The sequence below is a fragment of the Vidua macroura genome, chromosome 12 (assembly GCF_024509145.1).
Source record: "Vidua macroura isolate BioBank_ID:100142 chromosome 12, ASM2450914v1, whole genome shotgun sequence".
NCBI classification, from domain to species: Eukaryota; Metazoa; Chordata; class Aves; order Passeriformes; family Viduidae; genus Vidua; species Vidua macroura.
Window position 1 is genome coordinate 2,030,289 of NC_071582.1, and position 11,749 is coordinate 2,042,037.

The following is an 11,749-nucleotide window of genomic DNA, read 5'->3' on the forward strand; positions in this document are numbered from 1 at the left end:
CGCCGCTCGGGAGGGCTCGGCCGGGCTCCCTCGCCCCGCTCCCCGCCGCTCTCCGCCTTCCTCCGCGTTCCTCTCCCGCTCACCCGCATACCCCGGGGCTGGCGGCTACTGCCGGGCTCCGCTCGCCGCCGCGGCGCCGGCCACCTCCCGCAGCAGCCGCCGCCGAACCGAGGCGCCGCGCCCCCCGCCCGCCCCCGCCTCCTCCCCGCTCCCGGCCCCGGGATTGCTTTAAAGGGAGAGCGCCTGCATAGAGGGAGCGCTGCTTGACGTCCCCTCCAAAATGCACCGAACCCCCTGGAGCTCTCCATCACTGGGTGTGCCGTGAGGATGAGTCCCAACAGCTGGACCCAGAGATGGCCCCCGTCCACCCTGCAGAGCCCGTTCTAGTGAGCACGTTCGTCCACTCACCCAGAAAATTCTTATCCCACTGGCTGAGTTTGCCTTACCCCTTCCCAGGGCTGCAGGGAGTGGAGCCGCCAAGGACTCGGCACACCAGACCCCGTCCAGGAGAAAGCTGTGAACCCCTTTCCCAAAGCTAACACCCTGCCACACCTCTGCTTCAGATATCATCAGATGTTTTCATTTTCTCCTGCCAATATTATCCTCATCCTTATTCAAGCGGGAGCCGATGCTTGCAGGTCTGTGGGTTTTAATCAAAACTGGAATTCTCTTCACAGAGTCACTTATCTCTAATTTGTCTTGCCGGAATGAAGCAAGGTGTTTTAGAGCATTCCGGGATGTGAGTGCATCCCTGCCCCAGCAATCTACAGCCGCCACAGTGAGGGCAGGACCTGGGGGCAGGAGCAGGCAGCCGAGCTGGCAGCTGGCTCAGGTGTCTAGGGCTGGGATCAGGGCGGTGGATTTGGGCTCTGCAGCATCCCGCAGCCCTGCTGCTCGCTGCTTTCCCGCTTGGTGTTTTTCATCAGCGAGCACCATCTGTACCAGAGCCGGCAATTGTTATGACCTTTAAGGCTCCATCCAGTGGCCACTTCCTTCAGATGCTTTTGTGTCTTACTACGATCCCAGGCATGCTGCCAAACTCTAAACGCACAATGAAGGCAGGGAACATCTTTCCTCCAGTTTCAGAAAGGAGAAATATCATCCAAAAAACCTGCCCAGATGCCAGGATTGGGTCTAGAATTATTCCTGTTCCATTAATACTAGAGATGAGTGAGATAGGAAAGCGCACCTGGTAGGAGGATTGTAAAATAATTAATGCATAATGTTAATAATGATCTTATTCCAGCTCTGCTTATTACCACAAGCTTTGCTTGAGTCCACCATGATGTGCTGCATAAAGCAGATACCTCCTGAATCTGATTTCCTGTTTGGAGATGATCTCTAGCTGAGAAATTACCTGCTCTCAAAACTGATTAGAGTCCTCATCAGCAGATTCTTCACCCATCCTTTAGGCAGGCCCTAGAATATACAAAGAATTGAGAATAATTTCATGCAGGAAGTAAAATCTGGAGTTGGTGGCTCAGGTGTATGCCATTCCCAGTGAAAATCCAGACCAAGCAGTGATGGCAGCAGATTCCCAGCCCTAATCCAGGTGCTCTGAGCTGCCCTGCTCTGATCAGTGGAGGCTTTGCTCCTGTGGCATCTTCCAAGCTGGTAGACACCGCTTGCTGCCTCTGGTTCATTACCCCTTCCACCCTGAGCACTTTGGGGGGTTGTCCCAAGTGCCAGGCGCCTGCCAGCCCCTGAAGAGAAGGAGACTGGTGTCAGCAGGGCCTGCCTGCAGAACCAGTGCTCCCTGCCTTGGAAAACTGGGACCGCTGAAGTTGCTGGCTGTGCACCATACACCCAGCCACCCTGGAAGGAGCCTGGCACAGCAGGACCCTGCTGGCTCCCCCCTCCAGATCCCTACAGTTGCAGGCAGCTGGCTCTCTGCTCCCTTCACATGGTGGTCCAGCTCCATTTGGAAAAACAATGAGGTATTTTTCCTCCTCTGCTTCCCATGGTTAAAAACTGTCTCCTAATTTCCAGCCTACATTAGCCAGTTAAAGCTTATTTGTTCTTGTGCCACAACCATCTTTTAGCTTAAATGGTTCCTTTCTGTACCTGGTGTTTACTGGCCTGATATATTTATGGAGAGTAATCATATTCCTGTTTTGCCTTTCTTTGCTGGCCTAAACAAGCCAAGTGTTTTCAGCTTCATCTTACAAGACAGGCTCCCCATTCCGCCCCATGCTAATCGCCCTTCTCTGCACCACTCCCAACATGAATTCATCTCGCTGGAAGATGAGCCACCATGGCTGTGTGCACCTCCCAGGGCTTGGCACAGCCACCAGTGCCCACCCTGGTGCCACCCCAAAGCAGGCAACCGCAGCTCCAGGCATGGTGGTGCTGCACATCTGCTGGCCTTCCCCCCACCAGACTGTCACCTCGATGAGGTGACACTGGCAGGAGACAGTGTCTTCTGCCTCAGGCTGGCAGCAGAAAGGCCAGGTGTTCCTGCACACTGAGAAGAGCTGGTTTCTCCCCTCTCTGCCACACTGCCTTGGTGCACAGGTGGAGCTCTCCCACAGGGGATTATAAACTTCCATAGCCTTAAGTGAAACTCACAGAGGACGCCCAGACTCGTCCCACTAAACGCAAGAGAGAGATGGTATCACCATGCTCTGATGGTCACTAATAACTTTACCTCTCCTGTGCTATTCTCAGCAGAGATAAACTTCCAGTGTCTGATGAGCCAGAACAGAAATATCCAATGGCTTTCTGTTCTTTTCTATTTTTGCTGCAAGCTGGTTAACCCTGAAATCCAATTACTGCTCATTATTCAGTGGAACTTGCTTCTTATCAAATGGACACACTGCAGGGCTGCTATGCTGACTCCCACTGCTAATGCAGCCACAAATTACTCCTGCCACGCTCGTGGACCCATAGGTGTGAGCCTGGGGCTACAGCTCTGGTACCCCGCACACATGCAGAGCTCCAGGATGCTGATGCCTGCCTCCTTTCCTGGGGTAGGCAGCCTGTGGCTGCTGAGCACACCGGCCATGGGATAATGCAACCACACACTCCCCAGAGCTGCACTGGGCTCCTGAGGTTGGTGAGGCATGGTCTTGCTGGAGCACCCTGCCCAGCCACCCACGGGTGCCAAGGGCCAGTCCCACTCCCCGGCACCGCACAGGCTGAGCGGGCAGCGAGCAGCCTTTAAGCTCCGGGGGTTACGCACACAGTGTGAAATGCCGGAGGCTGATCCAGGCACGCCCCGGATTAGCCTGGGAGGCTTGGAGTGCGGGAGAGTCTGGCTCCCTGCATTAGCACGGGAAGCGGGCGCGCAGCCAAGCCCAAACGCCGCCTAATTCGCATTCGCTGCTGAATTCAGCAGGTGGGGAAAGGAAAAAAAAAAAAAGGCTTTGCAGTTTTCTTTGCTGATTAAAGTCATGGCACAGCAAGTTTCACCTACGTTCGTTATCAAGAGGGGAGGGAAGGGGATGTTCCCAGCAGCAGCTGCTGTGATGCTCCCCATGCTCCCCTAGCATGGAAGAGGCAGCGGGCATAGATCAAACCTTCTGCCTGTGACCCTGTGCTCCCTGGGCTGGATGCAGCCCCAGGGCCTGCATCAGTCTTCCTCTCTCTGGCATGGCCTCAGGGACAGTGTCTCTGGTCAGCCTATCTTAAACAGGTTCCACAATAGTCTCTGTTTATTTCAGATGGTCGGTCAGTCCTACTAAAAGACAGTTTAAGCCGATCCCCAGCAGACACAGGTGATGGGAATGGCTGGGGATACTCCCACTGAGGTGTCCTGATACCTGCCACACTTTCTGGCACTCACTGCTGCAGCATCACTGGGTTGCTGGTGAGCCCTTACAAGCCCTGCCTTGCTGCTCCCCCCCTCCCCACTTCTCCCTGCCTGCAATATCCACCCTCAAGTTTCTCTTTGACTGGACCAGTGAGCGATTTGGTGGGGATCCAGACCAGCCATGGGCAGAGGGCAGCATCACAGCCTCATTACAGTGACACAAAGCCCCGGACCAGCATTCACTTGTTCATCCTCACCAGAGAGCTGCTGCTGTCAGCTCTTCCCTGCTTCCCCTGGCTGCAGCAGCCTTTTATTCATTACGCTGGCCTCCCATGCCCTTCAGAGAGATGCTCATGTGAAGTGCCATCTACTCACACCCGAGGCTTTGTGGCTGCTGGAGGATGGGAGCAGGATGCTTGGGCAGGATCATTCCCAGCCAACTTTCAGCTCCTCCACCTAGTCCTCCACTTCCACTGCTTCCACTTCCTTCTGCCTTGTCAGCTCCAATTGTCCTTATTACAGCTGATTAACTCCCTGCGCCACCCTCCCGGTTGGTTAAAGGAATTAGCACCCTGGGAATGACACCAGGGATACCCAGCAGTGGTCTCCCCTCCACTGCAGGGAATTCATCCACACCTGCTGGGTATCCACAAGAACAAAAGCCTTCAAGGTGGCAATCTGAGCTTCTGTGGGACACAGCAGCTCCTCTTGGCCCATGTCTGGTCCACACTCTCCAGCCCTGGCTTAGCTTCCTTCTGCTCCAGCCAAAGGCAGAGCATCCCAGAGATCTGCCGGAGGGGGAAGGAGACAAAGAAACCAATGCAACCCAGTAAGTGAAAGATTAAACATAATGCCAAGTAAATTAATATACAAGAAGGGAAGGCAGGTTTTAAATTAACTCATTATACAGCCTGGTTTTCCAGCCCATTTATTTATCCCATAGGTCCTGCAGCTTCATATGGAAAATGGCTTCTGCTTGACTGCTATCAGAGCCCAAACGCAGCACGATGTGGCTGCGCAGCGGCCGCCCGAGGCTGGCAGGCGACACCTGAGCGTGCCCACAGAGATGTGCGGGGACGGGTAATTGCACATGCAAAACGTTCGGCTGTGACAGCAAACAGGACAATTGAGCAGAGAAATGGGAATCCATTTCCATGCACAATTACCTGGGGAAGGCTAAACCATGGCTCCGGGAGGCAAGAGAGATAGGTCCCCCCCCCTTCTCCCCCTCCCAGAGCTGCCTACTCTCGGTGCCTGCCTGTTTCCCTGGGGAGCAGGGCATTTCCATCCTCCCAGGAACCGGGGGATGCTGTGCTGAGCTGGATGAGCTCGGTGCTTATTACGGGGTTAGTCTGATTACGGAGCAGACGGCTTATTGAACAAGCTGTTCTTTGGGGTGGATTTTCTGGGAAACGGGGCAGGGAAGGAAGTGAATAGTCTGAGCGCCTTTGTTTGGGAAGTGGCTGTGATCAGGCTAGGCTTTTCTACAGCGTCTCTCTTATTCAGGAATTGCTGTTCCCAGGTCTTACTGATGAGCTGGAGCTGTTTCTTAATAGAGGAGAATAAATAAAAGGGCAAGGGGAAAAAAGAAAAAGCCCAGACCTCATTCTCTTCCCAGTGACTCCTCTTGAGCTGGCAAACAAAAGCCAAGCTGCATGGCAGGATGCTCGGAGCTCTGGAGAGGTGGCTGGTGCTGGAGGCAGATGCAGGTTTCCTGGGGTCTCTGCGGGCCAGGGACAAGGTCTGGTGCTGGCTCTGCCAAGGGGAGCAGCAGGGGCCAGGCCATCAGCCAGCTGGCAGCCTGGCTTTCTCCCCACTCACTCCTGCCTGCTGGCTTTACTGCACTACAATTCCCAGCAGCCTGCAGGAACTGTACGCCTTTGCCTTGGAAAGCAGCATCTGAGCAGGTCACAATAATGCACTTGGGGGGCAGCAGGCTCAGCACTGACTGATGGAGGTGGATGCAGGCAGTGACACAGCACCGGGGTTTTTAAGGGCAGGAACAGGGCTTGGGGGCATAGCTCTTTCCCAGCAGCACTGCAGTGGGCAGGGCAGGACTGAGGGCAGGGTGACAGGATCACCCCTTGCACACTCCCATCTCCTCCCAGGATGAGGATGACGCTTTGTTTCACCCTCCAGCAAGAAGGATCTGCTGCTCTACTGCCTGGACAGGGCAAGGAGATGGTCCCAGATGACCCAGAAAAGGCTTCTCCTGGTCTAGTCTGGGGGCCTGCCTCTGTGTCCAGGCAGAAGCAAACCCATCTCTCCAAGGACTCTGAGGGCTTTTGAGTCCTGGATTCACACGGGAAGTCCTGGAAGGAGGCAGCCCCTAAGCCCCCTCTGCATGTGCCTCTAATTATCACACCTTCAGCTCCAGGAGCACCAGTCCTACTTTCCCCCATTCATAATTCAGCCTGACACAGCCCAGCAAAAATCAATTCACTCTTATAAGAAAGTGCCAAGGCAAATTATTTCCCAAAGCCTTCGACAGGGCTTTCTTCTCTCCCAACGACTGTATCTTTGGTGTTGAGTCCTAAATTACAGATTAACTCTTTAAGCTCTTCCAGTTTGCCAAGGAGCACAGCCAGACAGGTGACTAATGAAGCCCTCAGCAAGAGCACCTTGTCACCTTGTTGGCCATCCATTAAAGGATGGGCCCATCTAGCTGTTAGTCCATCCATTTGTCCTTCCCTAATTCATCCCTCCAGACATGCTATCAGCTGTACAAGCCTTGCCATATGACCTTGGCAGGGAAGCAAGTGAAGCAAGGACTGCCTCAATTCCTAGAGAGGCTGTTCAGGCACTTGGGTGTCTGGAGATCCCTGTCTGGCCTTCCCCAAGGCAGCTTGTGGCCATCAGAGGTTTTTTTTTTTTTTTTTTCCTTTTCACCATAGAGGTTTTTTTTTTTTTTTCCTTTTCACCATGTCCTGGTAAAGTCACCGTAAGGGAAAACCCTGCTTGGCATCCCTGCTGCCTTGAAAGCCACATGCCAGTGCCAGAGTCCAGTCCTGATGTGCCCTGCAGCACCCCAAGTGACATCCCTGGGAGTATCCACCAGAGCAGACATGGCAAGAAAATACCAGAATGCTAAAAAGCCTTCAAATCTGCTCAATGAAAAGGCTTTCCCCAGCCTTGGACCACAAAGGTTAGAAATCAGAGGGAGCCCATGAAAGAGCAAATCCAATAAAGGGAGTTTTAATCAGAGCCAAGAGAAGGGGGTGAGAGAATGGATCAGAGTTGTAAACTGGCTGAAAATCAGTCCCTTCGTTATCACAAACACATCATTGGAACTTAATAGTATTTGACATCTCATTAATTTAAACCAGGAGTCTGGGGAATAGAAAGAGAAAAAGAAAGAACATTATTAATTTTAAAGACCTCCTCCTGTAAGGGCTCACATTGAAAAAGAAAAGAAAAATGTCAGAGGAAAATTGTTTCTTTATGTTTTTCCTCACTTTCCTGCCTTGTCTTTTTTCCTATAGCTTGGAAGAGGTTGATAGGCATGGAGAACTCTGGTCGAGGATTCTCATGCCTTCCCCAGCCCCAAGCAGGGAATGTTCAAAGGCCAGCCCAGCTCTGGGCTACCCACGGGGTGGATGTGGGGGTGGGATATGCACATGGCAGAGCCAGGTGTCCCTAGAGTCAGCAGCAAGAGCCACGTGCTGTGAGAAATTCACGGACAGGCTCACACAGCCTCGGGATGCTGCCCAACAGCGTCCGTCTGTCCTGCATCCACCGCTGGGAGAGGAGCTGAGGACCAAAATAGCCATCCCCAAATCCAACAGCGTCCTCAGAGGCTGCGGTGAGGGGGATATCTGCTCCCTGCTCCCCTGCCAACGAGGAGCGGAAGGCAGAGCTGCCAAAAATAAAATAATTCAGGACACCGTCTCTATTGTAAGGGCAGATGGAAGGCGCTGGGGCTGCGCTTGAAAAGGCAGATCTAAAAGGATGGAATTAAAGAGACTTTGGAGAAAGAGAGGCTTTCTGCTAAAGCCGATGTGCTGCTCTGCAGATAAGGCTCCACAGGTGGAGTGGCAGGCACTCTTTGGATCTAATTGGGAAAGGCAAAAACCCACCTCAACTGTCCCCAGATGCCTTTGGCAGCAGGAAGGTGGCTTCCCTTGCTCCTCCAGCTACCACTGCCAACTTTTTAAAAAGCACTTCTGCATCTTGGCCTGGTATTTCAAGAGAATTCAATAATCTTAGGCAATTATTTCAAAGGATTTTTGAAATTGTCCTATTTTTTCCCCTTTCAGTGTGGCTGCACATCACAATGCCCGAGAAGGCCCGGCTGCCTGCGGGGTGGCCAATTTAGCTCCATGGATTTTGACTGCTTTCTCAAGTCCCACTATTGATTTTCTGCTGGGTCCAACTGAGAATTCAGCTTATTATAAAAATCACAACTGGGGCAGAGCAATGTAGCCAGTGCTGCCTCTAGATGAGGCTTCCACCTTTCCTGAGAGTGGGTCCTGCTGCCCTGCGGGTTCTGTGCTTGTAGGGCTGATGGGGTGATGTGGCCTGTTGATAAAGGAGACACATTTCCCTGGCTTCCCCAGCGATGCCCAGGGTTTGCTCTGTGCTGGCAAATACCTGTTTCCTGTCTCATGCCCTGTTTAACAGCATTCACCCTCACCTGTTTCCTGCACAGACAGTTTTAAGTCCTCGATTTCTCTCTTCAGCCAAGGACTTCATTTGCTGCCAATGAAGCTGGTGGTTTCAAGAGCTGGGCCAGGTGACTTGCCTTAAGGCAGATGTTCAGTGTTACTCAGCCAGCTGAAAATGGGGAAATAATAGGAAAAACAATGACTTCCATGCTGAGCCGCTTGTACTGGCTCCCACCCTCACAATCTCATGCCCAGAGGACACCCCCGTGCCACCATCTCCCCCCAGCTAACTGAGTTTTACTCCTCGTTGCTATTCAACTTGCCCTGGAAGGGGTAAGGAGGCATCAGAAATGCTGAAGCCACCCCACAATGGCTTTGGCTTTTGTTCCCTGTCATTGCTGCCTCCTGACAGAGCAGGAACACAGAGGGGATATTTATGAGCCCTACCAGCAGTGGGGTTGGCTCTGGGCTGTGTTTAAAGCACCTCTGTGTTTTCCCAGCTTTAACCACCTCCCAGATATTTACAGCATTTGACAGCTGGAGACAGAGTCAGGCTAAAGTGCTCATCTGCTTCCATGAACGGCCTTGCACCTCAGGGGGAAATTGTTAGGGGATACTGGAGGAGAGGGGAGGGCAGCTCCTGGATGGAAACATGGACATTTCTCTACCACAGCAGGTCCCCTTCCCAAAAATTCCCCAGGTGAGCATGGCCAGGAGGAGCTGGGGAGGGATATATTATACCACATACGCTTCATGCACAGGGGCCAGGCTGGTTGGGGTTTAGCAGGTTCCCTCTTGCCTTCCCTCTGCTTCCCATCCCAGCTACAGATCTGCCTCGTTTTTCTCTCTCTCCCACACCCCCTTTATCTCCTGTTTATTTTTCTTCACTGCTTTTGCATCCTATTCATCTGCCTTTCTTTCCATCTCATCTCCTCCATGCTGAAAGGCTTGTCAGGAGAAGAAAGAGCAAGCCCAGCTTCTCCCAGCTCTATTTGCCAAATAAGGCCTAGAGTCAGGTTTTATTTAACAAAAAGAAAATGAACTGAATGCAAGTAGGCCAGAAGAAGCGCCTGTGGATAAAAAGGATGACGGCAAAGAGAAGGATGAACACGGCAGAGGCAGAGCATCCCCCTGGGGTTTGGGACACAAGCTTATTGCCAGAGCCCAGGTCCAGCGCTGGGGCAGCCGCCGGCCACAGCCTCGGCTGTTGTGCTCGTTAGTGGTGCTAAAACAGCGTGACAAATACCGGAGTGTCACAGGAGGTTGGGGAGCCAGTCAGGTGGCTAATGAGCTGGGTTAGGGCGTTGTTATTTGAAGCCAAAGCAGTGTTTTCTTTCCCCCCATTGGCTATAATGCAATTAGAGAGGCAGCAGCCATTGGGAGCGGCAGGAGCAGATGTGGGGAAGCGAGGAGGGGGAGAAGAAAAGCTGTGGAAACCCCTCCTGCTCCACGCCATGGCGTGGGAAGCACAGCCTTAAGAAAGAGAAACTGCACGTTGAGCTAGAGTATGGTTTGTCTCGTCAGGCCCCCAAGGACATGGAGCATCAAAGCCCCCCAAGCAACCTGAGGACGAATTCAGCTCAGCCCCGACCTGCAGCACATCTGTCCGGACTCTCTGTCCCTAAATCTCAGCTCTCCTGGTGCCTCCCTTCCAGCCAGGGGTGTCTCTTGACAGAGCAGGAACACAGAGGCGTTCCATCCATCTGCCCTCGGACAGCACTGGGCACAGAGGGAGCTTTGCCTTGCCTGACAGGCAAACCCTTCTCCATGCCCTGTGGGCTGCAAGGCATCCCCCACCTCCCTCCAGCCTTCCTCAGTGATGCTGGAAGACAGCAGGGCTGGGAGCCCTTACAACGCTCATGGGGCTCCTTCAAGGGATACAGGGGGGATATAAGGCCAGCTTCTCTCAGTTTGCACCCCCTCCTTCAAGCCCAGGCTTTCAGGGTTCTTCCTGCACACAGTTCATCTCAAGCAGGCTCAAGCCAGCTGAATCAAAAGCAACTCAAAATACATTTTTGCAGCCTTTCTGGAAAAATAGCCTTTAAAGAGGGGCCTGGCCCCGTGCCCAGGGAAGTTAACTTCAATTGACTCGGCTGCATTTCGCTCCAGGCCCTCTCTGATTTTTCTGGAGCGCCTTGTAATATCAAAGTGCTATTGCGAGGAAATTAAATCCACGGCACTTAGCACCAGTGTAATCTCTTTCCTCCATGCCACACTCTTACACAGGCACCAGAGTATCTTTACCATCACCGACCTCAGCCTGCATCACTGCAAACAGACGTCCCACAGCATCTGCAGGATCAGGTACACAGCTCTCCTCCCAGGAATCTGCTGGTTATTCACACCCCTGACTCCTGGCTGCACATCACTCGCCAGCCTTGCTCCCGACGTGGCAGGAAAAGAGACCCACAGCAGAAACACTACTGCATAGCGCTTGTTGTTGGGGTTTAGGATTTTTCCTTGTGCTTCTGTCTCTCATGGAATTTTGTCCCAGCTGTCGCTAAGAAACCGTAACGACCAGTACTTAAGAGAGACAAAAGAAGTTGCCACGGGGAGGGTGCGGCTGGCTACTCTCTTATCTGAGGAGTTTCTCTTGGAGGGGCAGAGAAGCTGCGAGATTTGCCCGGGGGAGGTGGATTGGGTGCAGCTCCTCGCTCTCGTGCTCTCCTCCGTCCGAGGAGAAGCCGCTGTGCTCACTGTGGGGACAGCTCGGCAGCGCTGCGAGGCTCCGTCTCCTGCCGCCTTCTCCCACCGGCAGCGAAGCCGTGCTTGTGGAAGCGGCTGTTGCACTGGAGTCCTACCAACACCCTCAGTGAAGAAGGACCCTTCGCCATCTGCTCGGGTGCCTCAGGGGAAACCCCGGAACCCCGGGCCCTTTCCCCCTCCAGGGGAGCTCTCCCGGCCGTGTTCCGGAGCCGGGCCGCGCCGCTCCTCTGTCGCTGCTCCGCGTTTTTGCTACGCTGCGGCCGCACGGCCCCTGCCTGGGGGACGCCCCGCGGCTCCTGGCACAACCGCCCGGTTCCTGCTGCCTCCCGCTCGCTGCCCGCCGCTCCCGCCGCCCCGTCCCGGCCGCGCGGCCGCCGCCATCGCGGCGTGAGGGAGCCGCGGCCGAGCCCGCGGCACAGCGCCCCCTGCCGGCGGGGAGCCGCGCCCGCCCTGCCCGGCCGGGAGCCAGCGGCGCCCCCTGCGGCCGTGCCGGGAACTGCAGCGCCGCCGGGGCCTCGGGCGCGGCTCCTCCCGGGCTGTGGGGCCACAGCTGTCCCCTTCTCAAAGGCATCTCTGCCCGAAAGCCCCTTCACTGCAAAGCTACAATAATTCAGAGGGAAGGGGGGGTCATATTCTCCATTCCAAGCGAGGTTCACGCCTGCCTTTCAAACCAAGACATTTGTACATG

General features: G+C 54.2%; 1 long non-coding RNA gene across 1 annotated transcript; it reads right to left on the bottom strand.

Moving 5' to 3' along the window:
• Nucleotides 1-5,292: 5,292 nt before the first annotated feature.
• Nucleotides 5,293-11,422, bottom strand: LOC128813175 (uncharacterized). Its single transcript, XR_008438942.1, has 3 exons — nt 10,610-11,422; nt 8,385-8,524; nt 5,293-5,506 (listed from the first exon to the last, which is right to left on the bottom strand). It is a non-coding gene; the product is annotated as an uncharacterized LOC128813175 (long non-coding RNA).
• Nucleotides 11,423-11,749: the final 327 nt, after the last annotated feature.